This window comes from Rhinolophus ferrumequinum, chromosome 5 (genome assembly GCF_004115265.2).
Source record: "Rhinolophus ferrumequinum isolate MPI-CBG mRhiFer1 chromosome 5, mRhiFer1_v1.p, whole genome shotgun sequence".
NCBI lineage: Eukaryota > Metazoa > Chordata > Mammalia > Chiroptera > Rhinolophidae > Rhinolophus > Rhinolophus ferrumequinum.
The window spans coordinates 62,236,927-62,258,243 of record NC_046288.1 but is presented as its reverse complement, the minus strand read 5'-3'; the positions used below and the strand labels follow the sequence as shown (position 1 = coordinate 62,258,243).

At 38.5% G+C, this 21,317-nt stretch overlaps 1 protein-coding gene and 1 pseudogene across 1 annotated transcript in view; one reads left to right on the top strand and one right to left on the bottom strand.

Annotated features, from left to right (window-relative positions):
* The window catches only part of C5H4orf19 (chromosome 5 C4orf19 homolog), an 81,112-nt gene that overhangs the window by 12,165 nt on the left and 47,630 nt on the right, over nucleotides 1-21,317 (top strand). The gene's annotated exons all lie outside the window — the stretch shown is intronic.
* LOC117022470 (60S ribosomal protein L39-like) lies at nucleotides 16,420-16,575 on the bottom strand (annotated as a pseudogene).

Here is a 21,317-nt window from a genome sequence, read left to right as displayed (position 1 = left end):
TCCACAGGAGAATAAGCAGTAGACCTGCATTACAAATGGAACAGGAAGCAGTGTGAGTGAACCACTCAACACCTTAGAGTCAGAGAATTCCTAGATGACAGCTTTGTTGAGCTTGTTAAGAGAGTTGGTACGATATCCTTATAACCCAGCCCTGGACTGTGTGTGTGCCTTCAGAAATATCTGGAAAAGGTTGTTTCTCATTGTTTTCCTTTTTTCCAGCTGTGGCTAGACTGAGCAATCATCTATCTCACTGATAGTAATCTTGGTATGAGATGTAGTTACCAAATTTTCTAATAAAATGCAAAACATGTTAGGTGGACAACGGCATAGACTGAAATTAGTCTGCCCTGAAAACTCAAGGCTTGATGTTCCCCATAACTTGCCCAAACGAATATTGACAAAGCATTTTTATGCCGACTCTATGACACTTTGGGAGGAGATATCGTTTGCATGCCAAAATGTTGGGACATTTTGATTGTTAATGGGGATAATAACCTCTATTGGAAATTAAAATTTCCATAAAAGAATTAGAAAGTGAGGGTCTGTAATTATAATTAAGAGCTAGACAAGGTGTTGTCTCCTAATATCCATGTTAACACACATTTGCATAACTTCCATCCTTTTTTTTTTTTTTTTGCTTCATAAAGAAATGTAAGAAAAAGTTAATTACTTCACTATCAAAAGAGCAGAAATGTTTTTCTGATAGAACTTATTACTTGGGGTCGATTAAGGAATATTTATTTCTGATGAAAGGATAGAGGGAATCCAAAGCAGAAAAGGATGTTGTGTCTTTAAATTTGGAGATATTTTATAATTGTCCTTGAAGTTTCTATTTTCATTTGTTTGCTTTGGGTGGGACATGGAAAAATATTTGCCTACTGTATGGTACTAACCTTCATGCATGTGTTCACAAATTTCCGTTCCTGAGAAAGGAGGTAGGCAATTCATTCGGTGATACCTTTTCTTTTTAAATGTTTGCTAATGCATGAATTTCTGTACTAAAAATTAACTAAGTTCATTTAGTATCTGAGAGTCCTATCTAAGAGAAGTTATCTCTGAAATACTTCAAAAGTGTGAAACTTCAGGAATTAAACATTGGGTTTTCTAGTTACATATGATCCCAGAAGCTACCTTAGTTATATGAACAGTATTTTCATTTAAAATCAGTTTTTAACAAAGTACTGATGAAGTCTAATATTTATTCTAAATATTGTTTGGAAAATCTTAATTTGCTTGTTTAAATAGGTTTATTTTGTTTTGTTTTTATATTTCATTAATACCTTTGAATTATTTTGAGTGGCTTGGAGGCAAGGTACTTTTTTTTCTTAAGGGAATTAAAATTCTAATAGTGCAGAAATTCTTATTCACTCAGCAAATGTGTATTGAGTATTTCCCACGTGCCTGACCGACAGGGAAAGTATTAAGTCCCATTCCCAGAGCCCCACAGTGGGCATTTTTCACAAATGCAGAACTTGAATTTGCAAATAAAATTATTGAATGCTATTCTCCCACATATATGCTTAGAATACACATTCATCGCATTTATTGACCACTAACTACATGTTAGACATTGAGCTGTATCCTGCTGACCAGGATACAGAAGTGAACAAACAGAGTCCCTGTCTTCATGTGGCTTATAATACCTACAGGGGAAAAAGGAACGTTTAATAATCATGTAAATAAAAACAGAATTTGAAATCATGGCACCGCAAAGGAAAGGTAAAGAAGTGTATAACATCCTTTATGGGATCTGATTTAGATGTGGAGGAGGGAGAGGTCAGGGAAGACTTTTCAGAGAAAGTGACCTGCCAAAAGTAGAAGAATGAGGGAAAGGTAGCCAGGGAGAGGGGTGGAGAAGATTGGTTTTGTGTGTGTGTGTAAAAGATTCGTTTTGTGTGTGTAGAAACTTTGTGTGTGTGTAAAAGTGTGTGTGTGTGTGTGTGTGTAAAAGATTGGTTATGTGTGTGTATGTGTTTGTGTGTGTGTGTGACCCTGTGTGTGTGTAAGGAGTTGGGGAGTATTGTTCTGGGAGCCAAGAAACCCAGTTTCTAGTTGAAGAGATGCTAATGACATGGCGCTTGAGCATGTCTGCACCACTGTCTCATTTTCTGTAACTGAGAAATCAGAGTTGAATAGAAACCTCTTAGGAACTGCTACCTTCCGGGGAAGCTGGGGAGCTGTGATGGCTGCGCTTTGGGCCATGTCTGGAACTGTCATCGTCCCAGCCCAGATTCTGTGTTCCCAGAAACTGTGCTCTGAGTCCCTGCCAGGCTGGCCAGGGCGGGCCAGATTCAGGCAGTTCTTCAGGCTAAATTACCTCAACTTCCTGGTCCACCGGAATCCACATCGTTATCTGCTTCTGTATCAATCCTTTCCTCATTCCCTCCATTCTAAGAGGATAAAGTGTTCCTTTTCCTCTTCAAGGTCAGCCTTCTCATAAGCTCTCCTTTACGTTTAGCCCCTATCCTCTGCCATGGTGCTGCACTTATTAATCCTGTCTCTGACTTGCATCTCCTATCTCTTAGCCCTCCTCCCTCCACCCAAAAAGCAGTCAGCTCTCTCCTCAGTAAATACACTCAACTGGTTTTTTTTTTTGTTTTCTTTTTTTAATTAAAATACAAAGCAAATCTCTCTTCCTTTGAGCCTCATTCTTCTGTTTTTTGGCCACTACCCCATCTTTCTCTCAGTCTCTCCTTCAGTTTCCGTTATTAAAATATTAAGTTAAAAAGTCTTAAAGGATTCTTGAGACATGGCTGCCTTTGCATGTAATTGCCAATTTCTCCCTTCCAGTTCACTCCTAATGTATAGCTATTGATGAACTTTGAAATCTTCAATGTAAACGTGTGACTGTTAAAGCTAGTGGTCATATTTCATCTTTTTACCTTATAAACTTTTTTGTTACATTTCAAGCTACTGACATTGATGATGCCTTCCTCTTTGAAATTCTCTCTTTCCTTTGACTTCTGTTATATAATTACATTCCTCATTTCTGGTTTTTCTCCTTCTATGGCCAGTCCCTATTCGTCTGCCACCTATTTATCAGATCTGATGATGACGCAGAATCCAGTGGCAGATCCTATGAGTTGCGACTGTCATCAAGGAAGGATGCACAGAACATTCACAGTAGGATTGATTAAATGGTGACTAAATTCATTAATTCAGGTCAATTGGCAAAGCAGCCTACGTGGAAGGTGAAGAATCAAAGAGAACTTGAGAATTAGGTAACTCTAGTCATTTGAATCCTGGGGACAGAGGTGAGAAGACTGAACCCTCTGTCAGGTTTGGGTTCCATCTTAAAGCAAATTCCTTACAAGATAGTGTTTTAACCCTGGAAAGTTTAGAATGAAGTATAAATACGATGTACTAAATAAAATCCAAAGTATTTGTATTTTTAGATGAGTTTGTGGAAATGTCTGTATTTAATATTTGAATTGCATACAATATTCACAATGTTTAAGATAATTTGTTAACATGATTTAGCCTTGTGATTCCCCTTTAAAATAAATCATTAGATGATTGATTTAGACTTTGGATCTTTAAGTTGAAACTTTTGAGGTCATTTTGCCATGTTGTATACTAGATTGAAATGTTTACGAGAAGTGAAGCTTCACCTTATTTATGAGTATAATTTATTAGTTTTATAAAATGGCTTAAGTACTGGGGAAAGGTTTGTTTATTGGTTAGAAAACTGAAATACTTAAAAAGAAAATCTAATCGATTACATTTGTAAGTGCTTAAATTGTCTTTTACTTGAATTAACCAAGTTGAAAAATCACTCTTACAAGGATTGAAAAGATTTGGAGAATTTTAAATAGAGTATAAGATTTGTAGTTGATCCCAACTCATGGGAAAAACTACAATTTTGAACTATAGTTTAACTTATTTAGTAAATTAAATATTAATCAAAAACCCAAATCACTGCACATATTTGTCTTTTGGGTCCCTAGGGGATACTCCAAAGTCCCTGTTGCCACTTCCTTCTCTTGAGTACTGGTGTGCCCCTGGGCTTCTTCCTAACCCCCACCCAGTTCTGCCCACTCGTCTGGCTCCCTGACCAACCTCTGACAGTGTCACAGTGTGTGAACTACCCATAGCTGATATACACATGACACCAAACACATGCATCCAGCCCAGCTCTCCCCACACTGCTACAGAGCCTTTGAAAACAGCTTCCTGCAGGGCAGATGTACTTGCATCCCCCTGACGCCTCTGAATTTCACTATCGGGAACCCATCACTGCCCCACCCCACCCCCACTGATTTCCTCTCCCTCCTATTACTATCTCAGCAGATGACATCATCTGGTTTCCCTGGCCCTCGAGGGCAACGACTGTGGCTTGGGCATCTTTGCCCACCCTATGGTGCCCACTACCTGACAACAGTAAGCACTGAAACATTCAATCAGTGAATACAAAGGCCAAATAAAATATAGAATGATGTGAATACGTATTTGGGGATGAGCAGAAGGGAAAGGCCCCATATCATGTTGGTATTTGTTACAATCTCTTTGCCAGGAGAGCAGGAATAGCTGACATTTACTGAGCACCAATGTGCCAGGCATTCTAAGGGGTTTTTACACATTATTTAGCTTAAAGGGGTGAGCTCAGAGAGGTTGAGCACGCCGTTCAAGATGACAAAGCTAGTAAGTGACAATGCTGGGACTCAGTCAAGGTCTGTGTGACTCCAGAACCCACCCTCTTAGCCAGCAGACTGCTCCTCAGTCTTACCCGCCGCACCTCACAGTAGCTGCTGTCATGTTAGTTTATACGTTAGATTTCCTCTGACTGATTTTTATGCAGTGGCGTTAATGATGTGACTGTGAAGATCAAGTGATACTTAGAAACTCACAAATTAGTTTATCAGCATTTAGTAGACTTTTTTTTTTCATTTCCTGATAAAAGACCCCCCTTCACCTTTTAGACAGATCGGAATACCCAGGCTTAATGATTTCAAAAACCAACACTGACACTTACTGAAGATGCATTAACAGAATCAGCTCTCCCGGCATTTTCTGCTTGACCTGATGCTGGTTTAGGAAAAACACCTTCCTGATCTTTCCACCTACTGCCAGACCAAGAAAGATGCGTCTTGGTCAAACTGGACACAAAACGTTGGATTTAAAGGACATGCAGTCACAAGAGTCCTTCTTAAGAAATAAAATTGAGAAATCATCCTTCTCACATTTCCTCCTTCCCGCCCTTTTATACAGTTCATAGAAACAATGCTCCTTTTTTCCTCTGAGCACTTCAACCCCAGCAGAAAATTAATGAGTGGTAAAACTGGACCTGCTATCTTATCCTCATCCACCCCACCCATAGTCCCACCCCTTCACCCCTACAGAGGATAAACCCTTTAAACACAGGCTGCCAAATACAAGCTAAAAATTTGTGATAACAAGGATCCTTTGCTCAAAATAAACATTTTTAAAATAATGAGCATTCTAGTCTATATTTTCCAGTCCTAATTAATTCTGCCCCAGACAAAACTAGAATGCTGTATTTGAAGATTCTTGAAGTTGGGGGAACTTTGGTGTAGTGTATCTTCAGGGAATTATATATAAAAATATACCACCCGCAGCTCTATTTATGAATTAGTTTAGAAGATCAGTTTCCTTGAACTCTTCTATTTAATGGAGTCACATATACAAGTTTGAAAATTGGGAAGAGCCTAGATAGAGATATAATAATTATATGCGTAGCACCACAGAATAGATTTCTAGAAAGGGGTTGCAGTGAGCGGGGACCTTTTTACTAACAGTGTTTAACTAGAGCATGTGGAATTTTAATTTCCAAAATTGCTTGTGACTGTGGCCAAAATTCAAACTAATTTTTATTATTGGAAGATAATGTTTCCTCAACTACAAGGAGTAAAAGGAACTATTTTATATAAGGTGGGAAATAACCACAAAAGTGAAATAACCTTTCTGGTTGCATTCAGAGAATGTCGTAATTCAAGAGAAACTAGCCTCGTTCTCTCAAGCGCACAGACCAAAAGGTAAAGGTAAATAGCACATGTTTCAATGCTATATATCACCATAACCCAAGGATAATTGATGTTCTCATTTGCCAGGTGGGGTGAGGGACGCTTAGCCTCAGGTCTTCCTTTAAATTGCTCTGTGGCCACAGAAATCACCTCTCTATTCCTTAATTTCTCAGTAGATACCAAGTTGCCTGTTGCTGTAATCCAAAAGCCATGTCCCTTCAGCATCTTGCTCATCATTACTATATGCTTTAATTTCAAAAAGTTGAGTTACTTCATCACCCCACTTGACGGTCATGTGTTTATGTGTACACATAGTAGCCATTGAGACGGGGTGAGACTGGGTTTAAATCCCAGCTCTAGAGCGTCTTAACCTTGTAAGTCTCCATTGCTTTGTAAAATTGGAATCATAATTGTGCTGACACATAGATGGGATTGTTGTCGGCCTAAAAGCTAGGAATCAAATCATGCATGTGAAGAAATTTTGTATGTTACTTTGTAGGACTTCTGTAAGCAGGAAACAATTCTGAAAGACACACTACTTCATGATAGCCACCCATAAGAATGTCCATACTCAAAAAGATGGGCACTAAGAAGTGGTGGTGAGATGTAGAGAAGTTGGAACCCTCTGACACTGCTGGTGGGAATGTAAAATGGTGCACACACTTTGGACAACAGTCTGACAGTTCCTTAAAAGGTTCAGGTTAGAATTACGGTATTATTCAGCAGTCCCACTCCTAGAGAAATTCTACTTCAAGAAAAATAAAAACATGTTCACACAAAAACTTTGTACACAAATGTTCATAGCAGAATTATTGCTCATAGCCAAAAAGTGGAAACAACCCAAATATCCACTGACTGGTGAATGGACAAATAAAATGTGATACATCCACACAGTAGACTATTATGTAGCCATAGAAAGGAACGAAGTACTGATACCTGTTACAACATGGATGAACCTTGAAAATATCATGCTAAGTAAAAGAAGCCAGGCAGAAAAGGCCACATATAAGATTCCATTTGTATGAAAGGTCCAAAATGGACAGATACAGAGACAGAACGTAAGTTGGTGATTGCCTAGAGCTGTGGGGGTCGAGGGGAGGGGGCGGATTTGGAAGTTCCTGTCTAAAGGATACAGGATTTCTTTTGGGGGGTGATGAAAATGTTCTGAAATTAATTGTGGTGCTGGTTGCACAACTCTGTGAACATACTAAACACCACTGAATTGTGTACTTTAAGGGGGTGAATGATAAAGTATGTGAATTATATCTCAATAAAACTGTTAAAAAATAATAAAAAGGCAGATTTCTAAGTGAGTTCGGTAACTTTTTAAGCTTAAAACTTTTTAGACAAGAGGCCAGTAGACGTCTGTTAATTACCCTGTCGCGGATGGGTTTTTGACTTGCCCGTAGCTTTTGAGAGCCCAGAGCAGTAGTTTTCCCTTGTATAAAAACAAGAAGCTTCAACTCTGATCTTTGTTTAATAGTTTTATTGGGTTTTTTCCCTGATTGCAAATTAATATGAGGTTGGTGCAAAAGTAATTGCGGTTTAAAAAGCGAAACATAATTATTGCAAAAACCGCAATTACTTTTGCACCAACCTAATATATACACATTGAGGAAAACTCAGAGAAGTGTGCGTTCAACGCATAAATTATAGAACACAAGCAATCCTGTGACTCAGGACAATGTCCCTTCCGGACTCCTTTGCAGGTGGGAAAATCTAATCTAAAGCTTAGGTTTTGGAGACTCAAGTTCTCACGCCAAGTACATACGTGAACTACGTTTTGATAGAACCATCTCTAAAATGATCCCTTGGACCTGACAATCTCATCTTTCTAAAGATGGATTCCGGTCTAGTACAGGTTAGATGAGAGGCAGTGACAGTTTGTTAATTTAATCACACAGCCCCACTGACTGCACTGCCACTAGTGGTCCCCGTCACCCCATCCCAGCACGTACACAGTATTTTTCTCCCTTTTATTATTTATGCCAGGTCGTAATAGTATTCATTATTTACGTGGTTCCGATTGCTCTAAGCCTGTATGGGGACCTCTGGAAATAATGGGTTACGAGGGAAATGCTGCCTGGGTCTCTAGGCCGGCGAATCACACTTTCCCCTGGGAGACTTCTTCGCGTGGGGCTGACTTAATACATCAGATGAATATAGTGCCTATTCTTTGTTAGGCAACAAAGAAAGACTAACTCTTTGGCTTAAAGCCCACCACACTAAGGCTGGCTCTTAGAGCAACAAATACATCCCCCAACTCCAGATTGTCCTTCAGTAAAAAAACGGAAAGCGTTGGAAACAGTGCTTTGATAAGGAACCAGATCTCTTACAGTTTGTTCATAAAAGAAGTATTTATAATTCACCTTATAAAATTATTTTCCTGAGTTGGTCTCAAGGAAATGAGTTGATAATAATGGGAGCTACTTTCCACAGGGAATCCAGTTCTATGAAGAAACATAAGTAGAAACAATCTCATCCTCTGAACTCTCTCAGCACTTCCTGCCTCCCCTTCACTCAGCCCCTATCTGTCGTTTGTATTGCTGGTTATTATTTCATGTGAAAGTGTTGGTTTCTAAAATGGTTATAAATTGTTTAACTGTGTCCCATCAACATCTTTCTGTCTCCCACAGTGCCTTCCTTCAGGCTGAGCTCTGTATATTTCTCAGTTAATTATTTGCCAGTAAGCATGGCTAGCCTTCCTGAAGTATGGGCATTTGTGATCTAATTATGTAGCCTTATATCTTCCTAAAAGGACGATCAGAATTATTGTCCACAGGAAAGCAGAAAAGAATCACTTTGGGGGAGCAAAAGCAAAACATTAAAAATGTGGCTGTTCATTATACTAGTCTTTCAAGTCGTTGAAAAGTTTGAAAATTTTCAAAATTAAAAGTTTAAAAAAAAAAAAGTTGAACATCCACATACATCTCCAGAATATCATGTCCTTTCCTTATTCAGCTTCTCAAATGGGTTATTTATTTTAAAAGATGCCAAGTTACAGCAAATAACTGCAAGACCTTTCTCCTTTAACCCTGCTCATTTTCTTTCTTTGTAAAATTTCTTTACATTGTATTTCAGATGTGTCTTCCCCAAACCTTAATCAATACATTAACTGGGTATTTCATAAAAGACATTCTACAAACTCGGCGTTTTCAGCCTAGAAGGAGATTCAGGTATTAACCAAATATTAATAATCACACAAATGTAAACTTGCAGTGGTGACAAGTGCAGTGTGAATCAGTAGTGGAGGAATTTGACCCAATAAGGGAAGTACTGGAAGGCGTCTCTGGGGATGACTTATCCAGGGGGAGTTAACCAGGAAGGTGAGCGTGAGCAAAGGCTTTTGGTGGGCAGGAACCAAGCAATGTGGGGCAGAAAGGAGACTCATAAGGTGGAACCCAGAGAGGACGATGGTTCAAGAGAAGTTTGAAGAAATGGAACAAATTTTGTCTTCTCGTCGTAAGAGCAATGGGAGGCTACTGAAATGTCTTTAAAATTAGGGAGTTGGCATAATCCAACCTGTATTTGCAAAAGATTCCTCCGGCTGTGTTGTGGAGAACTGATTGCAGAGCACCCAGCGGGTGTGCGGAGACCCGTCAGTAAGGTTTTGCAGCTCATGTTGTCCATGTTTGAATGGCAGCTTGGTAGAAAGAGACGTGAACTAATGCAGGAAATATTTAGAAAATGAAATTGTCAGTAAATGTTGGCATAGTCCAGGTTTCAGTGAGAGTTCAGATAGAAGGAAACTAGTTCAAAAACTATTTCAGGGATGAAGTCATCAGGCTATGGTTTAGAAATGAATAGTGAGGGCAAGAACAGTGTCAAAGAAGACATCCAGATTATATGCACCCTGTTAGGTTGCGGTTTCCGCAGTTAGTTTTAACCGTTTAAACCGCAGTTACTTTTGCACCACAATAATAATATGTGCAGCAGCACCTTAAAGCTTCTGAGAAGTTCTATAGCAAAGAAACCTGACTATAGTCCAGCATTTACCCAACCGTTTGAGCCCAGAATTCCCCTTTTCTTTTTCCGGTATCAGTTACTAACTTCCTGGGAACATCCTTCAGACAGCTAGGAGTTAGGCTAAGTGGGCTTTTATTTTAAACAATTCCAAGTATTCTTCACATATATTTTTTTTTTAATAAAACCCCTGTTTTAGACTGCTAGGGCTGCCATAACAAAATACTACGGACTGAGGGGGCTTAGGCGACAGAAATGTATCGTCTCGCAGTTCTACAGGCCAGAAGCCTGCGATCCCGTCAGCAGGATTGGTTTGTCTCGAGGCCTCTCCTTGGCCTGCACTTGGCCACCTCTTGCTGCCTCTTCACAGGCTCATCCCTTGGTCTGAGTGTTGGCTGCGTGTCCTGATCTCTAATAAGGACACCAGTCAGATTGGGTCAGGGCCCGTCTAAGGGCCTCACTTTACCTGAATTACCTCTTTAAAGGTCCTCTCTCCCATACAGTCACATTCTGAGGTACTGAGGGTTACATCTTCAACATACAAATTTGGGGGGGACACAGTTCAGCCCAAAGCAACGCCAGATGCATAAACTTTCTCTCCTAGAGCCATTGCCACCATTGAGCACCCACTCCCGACACCACATCCAAGGTCTGGTGGTCCTGTGTCATGAAGAGTCATCCTAAAACGTCCCCGTCATCAGCACTGTCCACGGCGAAGTCCCAGTACGCGCTGTGGAAAGATTTTTGTTACTTCTGCAGATGTTTTATTAGTAACCCTATACAATACCAACAAAAGATAAGAAAAATGCCGCAAATAGTATCCTCTGATCAACCCCATACCCATATATTAAAGACGAGAGGTTAGTGGAGGAGGGAGCGTGTATCTGGATTTTTCTTCTAAGCCAGGAGGACCAGCCTTTCACCCGGAAGCATCAGAGCCCCTAAGCCCAGGTGAACCAGCATCCATGTCATCAGGTCTCTTCCCTGTGGGGTGTGAGGCAAGCAGTCTGTGAGATGCATGGGAACTAAAGTTCGATCCTTACTTCACTCTCTGCTCACAAAGCAGTTCACTCAACTTTTTCTTATCCTGGGAGAATGGCTAAGATTATGTTGATGGATCATTCACTTGTTAAAATAAAACAAACCAAAACACTGCCTATAAGACTCACTTTTCCCGTACCATCAAACTGGGAAAGTAGTCAGATGTGCAAAACAGTATGGGTACGTTCAATCAGCAGCTCATAAAACCCCCCCAAGAAGGAAATATTTTATTGTTATTTTGCACGCTATTTTATATTCTATATTCTCCACCAAAGACACCTGCAGTTTTCCCAGTTTCAGCCAAGCTTTTAAATGTCATCACATCATCTTTATTGGAATTAAGTCTCAAATGAATCACAAACCAATAAAAACTGCCTGCTTATTTGCTGATTATATATAATTTATGTTAAGGAAGGAGCCAGGATTTCTTTTTCTCCTCAATCCTATTAAGTCTCAAAGTCTATTTGCTTTTTGGAATCTGGATACCATGAATCGAGTCCTTTTCCAACACGACATACAGAAGAGGCTTAATTAAAGATCAGTCAGCTACTTCCTGAGAAGAGATTGACCTTGCTTTACAAAAAAACACTATTCTCTCCCTAATAACAGCACAGCAGGGGGTGGGGATGAGGGTATCTATAAAAATAGAAGGAACTGACCAGATCTCCCTGAACTTGTCCAATGTCGGGCCCTTATAGCTAATTCGTTCTGATACATCCCCTGTGCACAGCCAGTACTAATAGGAGCTGCTTCATGAAGCAGGTTTGAATTTATGGCCTCTATCCATACCTCAGAAGAAAGTTAATCAGAGACTGATAGGCCTTTGTTCAAGGCTAGCTTACTGGATTTGTGTGTGTGTGTGTGTTTTTCTAGTAGATATTTACATAACTCATATATTGTTTCTAGTGCTGCCACAGTTGCCACAGTGCTCCTGAGATGGCTTTAGTTCAAATCCGACTTCTGCCACTTTCCCAACTTGGCACTTTATCAGCCGAAGTGGAAGTTTAGAGCCTCTGACTCCTCGTTTTAGGTGAAGATATTTTATCCCTGCTCTCTTGTCACATGTGTGGCTCTGCAGGTATCAGGAGCCGTGGGGACTAGGCAGCCTGGTAATTACACTGTTTATTGACTAGTTTCACACAAAACCAAAGCAATCCCAGGCACGCCACCAAGCAACCTTGAAGGAAATGTATTCCAAAAAGCTTCACTGAAACCATCTATTTATTGACACTCAGACATTAATCATTCTTCTGAGCAAGAAACACTTAGCCCAAACAAGGAAAAACCCAGCCTTTCAAACACCTGACCTTTTGTCAAAGGTTTATTGAGAAAGAAAAGCCACAGAAGGTCTGGAGGTGCCAAATCCAGGCAGCCTTTGTCACACCCCATTGCCAGGTGACGGTATCATATGGCATCGGATATGAGCTTAAGAAAAAAAAGAACAGGAACCAGGTTTCTTCCTCTATAGAAACTGGATTAAAGTTACTGTTCCTTTTTATAGCTTATAATATGTATCTTATTTCTTAAATGTTTCTTCTCCCAGTTCAGCTACTACTCCCAAACATACACATAACACACACTGTCCTATACCGTCATAACCTATTTGAATAATGCATTTTGCTAACAGACATTTTCTGTGACAGTGTCTGTCACAAGCATTATCTTCCTCTTAGACATCTGTTTGTTCTAGTTCCTGGCCATCTGGTTGTTCTGAAGATATGACTCAACCTAGAGCTTTTTGTTAAACAATAAAGAAAGCTGTTAATTTCTAGGTGAGGATAATAATGTGTAATTAGTGTAGTGCCTAGGACAGCCCTAGTGATCCAGAGATGGTGGTGGCACGCTGGTAGTGATTGATAGTTGTTATTATCAGAATGAAGATGGTATGTGTGACACTTTAAGATCCATTTGTTAAACTAGGGCAAGAACCATATGAAATACTTTGCTAGACAGTAGCTTTGCCCAAAGGTTAATGAAATCTTTCAAAAAGGCAAAAAGACATTCCTACATACCCTCACACTTTTTAGTATGCAATGTTTTTAAGCTACAGAGAAGTTGAAAGAATTGTACATGAACCACACTCACCATCTAGAATCCACAATTAACATTTTGTATCTTTATCACATATCTAACCACCTCGCTAAGCATCAAACCATCTTTTTTTTTTAACTGCATCTCAGAGTCTGTTGCAGATTTCAGTACATTTCAAACATTTCAGCATGTATTTTGTTAACTGTGAGTTGTTTTTACTTACTGTTCTCTTCTTCCTCTCCTTTTCCCCCACCACCCATCCCCTTCCTCTGGTATAATTTACATACAGTGAAATGCACAAATCTAAGGGTATAATGAGGTGAGTTTTGGCAACTACATACAACTGAGTAACCCAACTCCCCATCAAGGTATATAAAGAGTATTATCACCTGGGAAAATCCCCATGCCCTTTTGCAATCAATTCTTGCTATTATCCCCATGGTTTCAGTCACTATTCTGATTTTTTTTTAAACCATAAATTAATTTAGCCTGTTCAGAGCTTCATACAAATGAATCATACAGTCTGTCAGGATGCTCTCTTTTGTGTAAGGCTTCTTTGACACAGCATGTTTTTGAGTTTCATCCCTGTTGTTTCAAATCCCAATAGTTCATTCCTTTTTATTGCTCAGTAGTGTTTCCTTGTAAGACTATACCACAGCGTATTATCCTGTTAATGAAGACTTGGGTTATTTCCAATTTGAGGCTTTTATAAGTAAAGCTGCTATAAACACTCTTGGGCGAACATTTATGTGGATACATATTTTCATTTCTGTTGGGTAAATATCTAGGAATCAGATTGCTGGGTCATAGGGTAGCTCCATATCCTTCATATTCATGCTTGCTGGGCTCAGATTTTCTTGGAGCAGTAAACCCCCAAATCCGTTCAAGTTCAGAATATATGTTTCCCCATCCAATAGCAGAACAAGGGGCAATAACAGTTACTTTTAGGTTCTAAATGTTCTAATGATGTTTCTGCTTGAAGACAGTGTATTTCTCAACCAGTATGTTAAGACATGTTGGCGTAGGGATTGGTGGGGAAAACAGCACTTTGGATATTGTAGGTAACGCCAGCTTATCTCATTGGTAAAGCAGCCCCTGCTGCAAAAAGTTGATGACAGGCTGTCCATCATTTGGCTATTATTCACAATGTATGTTGAACAGAATAGAAACAAATTGAGGCCTTTTTCTCTTATCCGTGGGCTACTCTAGCGTTGTTAATGTCAGCTGGTCCCTCAACGTCGCTCAACTACCTTTTTCTTTTGTCACTTCTCTCTGACATCCTCTATTGCATCCATTTTAAATTCCCTTTCCTCTAATCAGGTCTCAGACCTAGTCACCTTCTACCCCTTACTCTTAGTACTACGTCACAGTAGTGGTTCTCAACCAGGGTCACTTCGATGCCCCCAGGTGACAATGTCTTTGATTGTCAGGAAGTCAGGAAGAGTGCTACTAGCCGACCGTGGATCAAGGCTGCTGAACATCCTACAATGCAGAAATAGTCTCCCACAAGAAAATTATCCATTCAAAAAAGTCTGTAGTGCCAAAGTTTAGAAACCCTGCTTTACAGGGAAAATAGATGACATTAAAACAGGCTTCTTAACAGGAATTATGCTTTCTCAGTCTGTTGAACCCTATGGAGCCCTTCTCAGAATAATACTTGTAAATGCATAAAATAGCATATGTAGGATTACAAAAGGAAAAGAGTACTTTTTTAAAACTGTGGTATAGTAATATGTGCTTGTTTATAAATGCATTATAGAGCAAGATCCAGCAGGAGTCTAATAATTACCATCGTTATGAGCATAAACAGTATTATGAAGTCTACAACAACTCCAAGATATGAAAATATCTGTGATTTCTATTAAGGCAAAGTCACAGAAACTGCTAATGATGCTACAGTTTGACGCCTACATTCAGAACGGAAGAAAATACTACATTTTAATCAGAGGTTAGTGAAGAAGGAGATGTGACTTTTTCTCATTTAAGTTCACAGATGCTCTGCATTCTGTCTAGGAACCCCTTTGTCTCTGCACACCCCAGTTTAAAATTTTCTGGATTTGAGGAGATTGCCATCACCAAAAGAACTAATATATCTATACCTACACTTATCCTTTCTTCCTTGTCTCCTGATTCAAAAATAGATGTCCCCCTCTGTCAGAATTCACTTGCAGAAAACAGAAATTACATTAGCTATTGGAAACAAAATGAAATGTAATGCAGAGAATTCAATTTTTACAATATCCTTGGAAAGGTTAGAGTAGCAAGTAAGCTTGATAACACCAGGAAACGAATCCTCCCAGAACACTGGCTCCTCTTCCACAACCAGAAAGGAGGGGGATTTGGGAATGATACTTGGAACTCTTGACTCCAGGAACACTGCCTTAGCTGTGATGAGCTGGTGAGCTGCTGCAAGTGATGGCCCTGGAGTCGCACCGTGCCTAATGGATCTGCATAGACAGAAATAATATGCCCCTCATTCTGCCTCTTGCCGTCCACAAAGCACCTGGACACTAAGACACAGCTAAAGAAAAACCCAGTCCCCATGGGGCCTGCTAGCAGAAAAAGCAGAAGTCGCCAAATACAACCTCTGCCTCATTTCCTGCCACATTTCTCATCTCGCATAGGATTGTCTGAATCGAAGTCTGCAGGAGAGTCTGGGACATCTGTTTTGCTTTCTAGTCTCTGCAGAACAGGAAGACACATAAAATGAAGACCCTGTGCTGAAGTCTACCTTATTCCTCACCCGTCTCCTAAGTTTCATTAATTCTTCACTGTTCTCTCCTGCCTGCTAATAGACCTCACCCAAGTGATATCCTGTCTCTTTCCTGGCTTCAGCTCTTCACCTTTTTCCAACTGTCTCCTATCAACATATCCCAACAACTTGAAAACTCGCCTAATTTAAGCAGACCTCCCTTTAATCCTATCTCCTCCTTTCTCACTCTCAGCTTCCATTCACAGTTTTCTTCTAAGGGTTAATATGCTTAGCATTTCCACTTTCTCACCTTCTACTGCTGGTTAACTCATAGCAATCTGGCTTCTGGAGTCACTTCACCAAAACTGTGAATTACCTCCTTGGTGCTATCTCTAAGAGGCATGTACAGTCCTTTTCTTACTGTACCCCTGAGTCATTTAACACTGATTGGCCAGTCCTTATTCTCTGAAATGCTTTACCTGTTTCCATTACTACACTCCACTCTCTCTCTCTCTTTTTTTTCCCAAATAAAAGGTGTCACATTACTGAGCCAACCTACTAATACAGAAACATAGAAACAAAGAGGAAAATTATTTTCCCAATAAGACTTGTCCGACTATCCAGATAATGGTGATGTTTTCAGCTTGATGTGGGAAGATGCTAGGGACTTTGATAAAATATAAATATGGTGCCATCTCAAAGTGTGATTCCTTATAGACCCAGTTTGGTTCTTCTCCAATGTCTCCTTTTCGAGCTGTATCTGATTTTATGACCAGTTTTCATCCAAATCCATGACAGAATAGGACAATTCTGCTTTTGTTTCTTGGCCAGAAATCACTTGATCCTGAAAGTCTTGTGAAAAGACATAGCAAAGGATGGAGTCAACTCTCTTTATTCTTTTCCCTACTTCCTCTGGCTGCAATTTATGAATCTCTTTTGTGGTCTTTTGTTTGTTTGTTTGCTTGTTTTTAACATTAAGCAATGTTCTTCAGAATTCAGTCTTTTCTTTCTTTACCGCTGCATACTTAGTGCCTCTGTTTTTTTATGAATCTCATGGTCCTATTCATTGGCTATATTATTGGTGACTCTGAAGTCCTCATATTGAGCCCAAGTCTCTCTCGTAAGTTTCTGGCCGATTTATTCATCTGCCAACTGAACACCTCCCTTTGAATGTCCTCAAGTGCCTTAAATACAGAATGTACCAAAGTGAAATCTTCTACTCATCCTCACACCTGCCAGCTCCTCGTTCCTATTACCCAGAGATGGGTAACCATCCATCCCTATTTGCCCAAGATGCGTCCACTTTTCCTTGCATGAAAACTTCATCTGCGTACCACTTTATGTAAATATGCTTTTTAAAGAGGAGGATAAATAGATTTTTATTTTTCTCACAAGGAGAATTTTTAAAACACAACATATAGCTTGCAACATGCTAGAGAAAATTGAAGCAAAAATTAAAAACAAAAGTCTGAAAATAAAGGAAATAACCAGGAGGCATTAAGAAAATGGTGGGCATCCCAGTTTCGAGTACCCCCTCTCATAAAAGAGCTGTACTTTTGCTTTCATAAAAATCTCTGCTCCTCTACCTCTAAAAAAAAGAAAAAGAAAATGGTAAAATAAGACAACAGAAGAGAGATTCAGCACATAACATAAATGTAAATAGTTTAAAACTCTCTAAATTAAACGTCAGATGAGGAAGATTGGGTCAGAAAAGGAATAAAGGTAATTGATGTTCACCCAGAATAATGTGACACAGAAAATAAACAATCAAAAGAAAGTCAAAGATAAGCAAACAAATGCAACAGAGAAACCTCAGGGGTCGATATTAATAGCAGAAAAAAACACATTTAAAGAGAAAAAAAATAAATTTACGGTACTTCAATTTTTGATCAAGAGTGTAGTTTCCAACAAAAATTAAAATGATTTTTGTATATGTCAGATAACTCAGCCACAGATATAAGAAGGAAAAAAGGTAATAGATAAAGAAGAAATTGAAAAAGGACAAATATGGAGGGAGAATTTAACACCTCTTCCGGTATCCCAGGATATTCCCTGAATCTGTAGAGTAAACATGTTTTTCTTTTTTTTAATTAATAGTTCTTTCCAAAATGTGCTTTAGAATAATATTCCTGTCCAGCATCATATGATACATGCCATCTTTAGATAACATCGACTGTGGTGAGAGACTGCCAATAATACATTTCATGGTTAAAAAAAAAAAAAATCTGGCCCAATTTGGACAAAAATCATAAGCTCATCCTACTACCTATCCCAAGATGACGTTTGTTTGCATTTGGGTGTATTACTTTTGATTATATATGTGGTGATTTGATTATGCTAAAATTGAAACTACATTTTATATGCATTCCCTTCTTTTTTTTTCATTTGGTCTCATAGCCGGTTTTTTGGTTTTTTTTTTTCTCACTCATAAGTGTTATTTTCCCCTTTTCCAATTTATGGATATATCATAGTTAAAGATATTTTTATTTTTGGACACGAAAGTTGTTTACATTGATCTACACTATTAAAAACAACTAAGTGGAATACCCTTTAAAATTGGTTAGACTTCAAGAACAGGAATATTTGGAGCAAAAGTTATTGCTATTTTTAAAGGAATTTTGCTACTGGCTGTTAACAAAAACAGAAAGGTCAATTTCTTAAGGGAAGTTGTTAAAAACAAAAAGGTCAATTTATTAGGGGAAACTGTCATCCAGTTACTTGCATTTATTTCTTTAGTTGAATAATTTTTCATGTTCATTGTTGTATTCTCCTCTTAATTGGTTGATCATGCTGTTTGTTATTATTTTTTTTGGTGTATTTAATAAATAGCCTAATGAATTATGAACTCTTTTAAAGTTAAGGATTAGTAACCACTTATCTATGTCACAAATACTATTTCATTTGGTCTTTGCATTTTTGTTGATGGTGTCTTCTAAGGTGAAAAATGTTTACTTATGTAGTCTATTAATCCTTCGTTTCTTTCAAAACTTTAATAACAGAAAAGGCCTTCCTTATTCCTAAATTAAATGAATATTCACTTGTATTTCCCTCAAAATATTTTTTGTTCTCCTTTAATATAATTCAGGATCTAACTTTTTCCTAATAACCTGTTGTCCTAGCACCATTTATGAAATAATTATAAAAATCCGTGGAATCTTATATGTAGAAAAGTCTAAGGATTTTACACACACACACACACACAAATTAGAACGAATAAATGAATTTGATAAAGTTGCAGAATACAAAATCAACATACAAAAATCAGTTGTATTTCTATTTGCTAACAACAATCTATCCAAAAAAGGAAATTAAAACAATCTCAGTAGAGTAGCATCAAACAGGATAAAATATTGAGAAATAAACTTAACTGAGGAAGTGAAAGACTTGTACACCAAAAACAACAAAATATAGATGAAAGAAATAAAGACAGAAATAAATGGAAAGATATTCCATATTCATGGATTGGAAGACTTAATATTGTTAAAATGTCTATATATACTACCCAAAGCAATCTACAGATTCAGTGCAATACCTGTCAAAATCCCAGTGGCATTTTTTACAAAAAAAAAAAAAGAATCCTAAAATTCATATGGAGCTACAAAAGGCCCACGATAGTTAAAGCTAGGGTTTCCAGGCAGTAATTCCCGCCCATTCTTAGGAATTTTTCTCGCTTTCCCATTCCCGGATCCCAAGATAACAAACTGTTTTCTGTTCTCCAAGATGAATCGTTTCCACAAAGTGACGGCCGATACTAAGAACCACCCATCGGGTTCAAGGAGCCAATTTTCCCGATTTCCCAACCAACTTTTCTCAGGAATCGGGAACAGAAAAGCGAAAAAAACTCCTGAGAATAGGCGGGAACTCCCGCCCAGAAACCCTAGCGATAAATAGGGAAAATGTCTAAGAGATACACTGTGAGTAGTACATTTATTTCCCATTGTGGGTATTACTGGGTTCAAGGAGCCAGTTTTCCTGATTTCCCGACCAACTTTTCTCAGGCTTTGGGAATGGGAAAGCAAAAAAAAATTCCTGAGAATGGGTGGGAAGTCCTGCCCGGAAACCCTAGTTAAAGCAATCTGGTATTACACTTTCTGACTTCAAAATATACTGCAAGGCTACAGTAATTAAAATAGTATGGTACTGATATAAATAGGCATATTGACCAGTGGAACAGAATAGAAAGCCTACAAATAAACTCATACTGCCAAGAATAAACAATGGGGAAAGGACAGTCTCTTCAACAAGAAAACTGGGTATCTACATACAAAAGAATGGAATCGTATGACCCTTATCTTACACCATGCACAAAAATGAACTGACAAGGACTAAAGATGTAAACATACTCGTAAGACCTGAAACTATAAAACTCCAAGAAGAAAACAACCGAAAACCTTGGTGACATTCATCTTGGCAGTGATTTATTGTATGTGACACCAAAAGCACAGGCAGCAAAAACAAAAATAAACAAGTGAGACTACATCAAGAGCGAAAGCTTCTGCATAGCAAAAGAAGTAATCAACAGAGTGCAAAGGCAACCTATGGAATGGGAGAAAACATTTGCAAACAATATATCTGATAAGGGGTTAATATTTGTGGGAATTTTTAGGAGAAAAAAATAGCTCACCACTAAAGAGTACCACTTCCCTAGGATGACAGTCTTCATTAACTTTTTTTAAATGTAAATTACACATATTATTTTGTGATATGGTGACCTTTCATTTAATATAGTGGTTTAACCTATAAAGGTTTTAATATACGCAGAAAAATGAATGAGAAAAATAAGACTACATTCTTAAATGAGATAATTGTGGGTGACTGTGTAATGTGGTTATTTAACTTAAGACTATAAGAAGCATACCCAATGTATTTTTCCAGTTTTAATTCAACAAAACATTTATTGAGCACCTTCTCTGTGCCAAATATTGTTGAAGACTTGGGATAACAAGAAGGAGTGTTCCTAAATCAGTCATTGGACTACATGACTTGGCACTAGAACAAAACTTGATAAAGTACTCATGCATTCAAGTGCCAAATACCTCTGGCAACCAAAGGAAACTTTTAGTGTCAGATTCAAAATATTAGTGCAAATGAATATAACCTGAGATTTTACCAAACAGGATTGCTATGGTAAATGAACAATTTGTTCCTTGACTTTTTGATATTGACTTGACCAAATTTGTCGTGAGAAATCCTCTCCTCTTAGATCTTCTGTTATTCTGAAGATCAGGTTACCTGTCTGGGAGAGAGGCAGAGAGAGATTCAAGGCCTCTGCAAATCAGTTATGTTCTTTGCATCTATTTTTAGAGAAGTTATATCAAGGCACCATTTTCAGTGCTCGACAGGTGTTAACACACATAATTCTCCTAACCCACATGGAATAGGTATTATTATTTTCAATTTATGGACAAAGAACTCAGGGCCCAGGGATTGTGATTCACCTGCACTCACAAAGCCAGGAGGTAATGGGAAGTTTGAACTGGACAATCTTCATGTTTCTCTTTTATTCAAAGCTCCATACCTGCCCATCTCGGTTTTAGTGTAGATATTGTTAAAGGACTAGCCATGCCCTTCCTTGGCATGTGCTAGAGAGGAGGCAAGTGGCTTGGCTA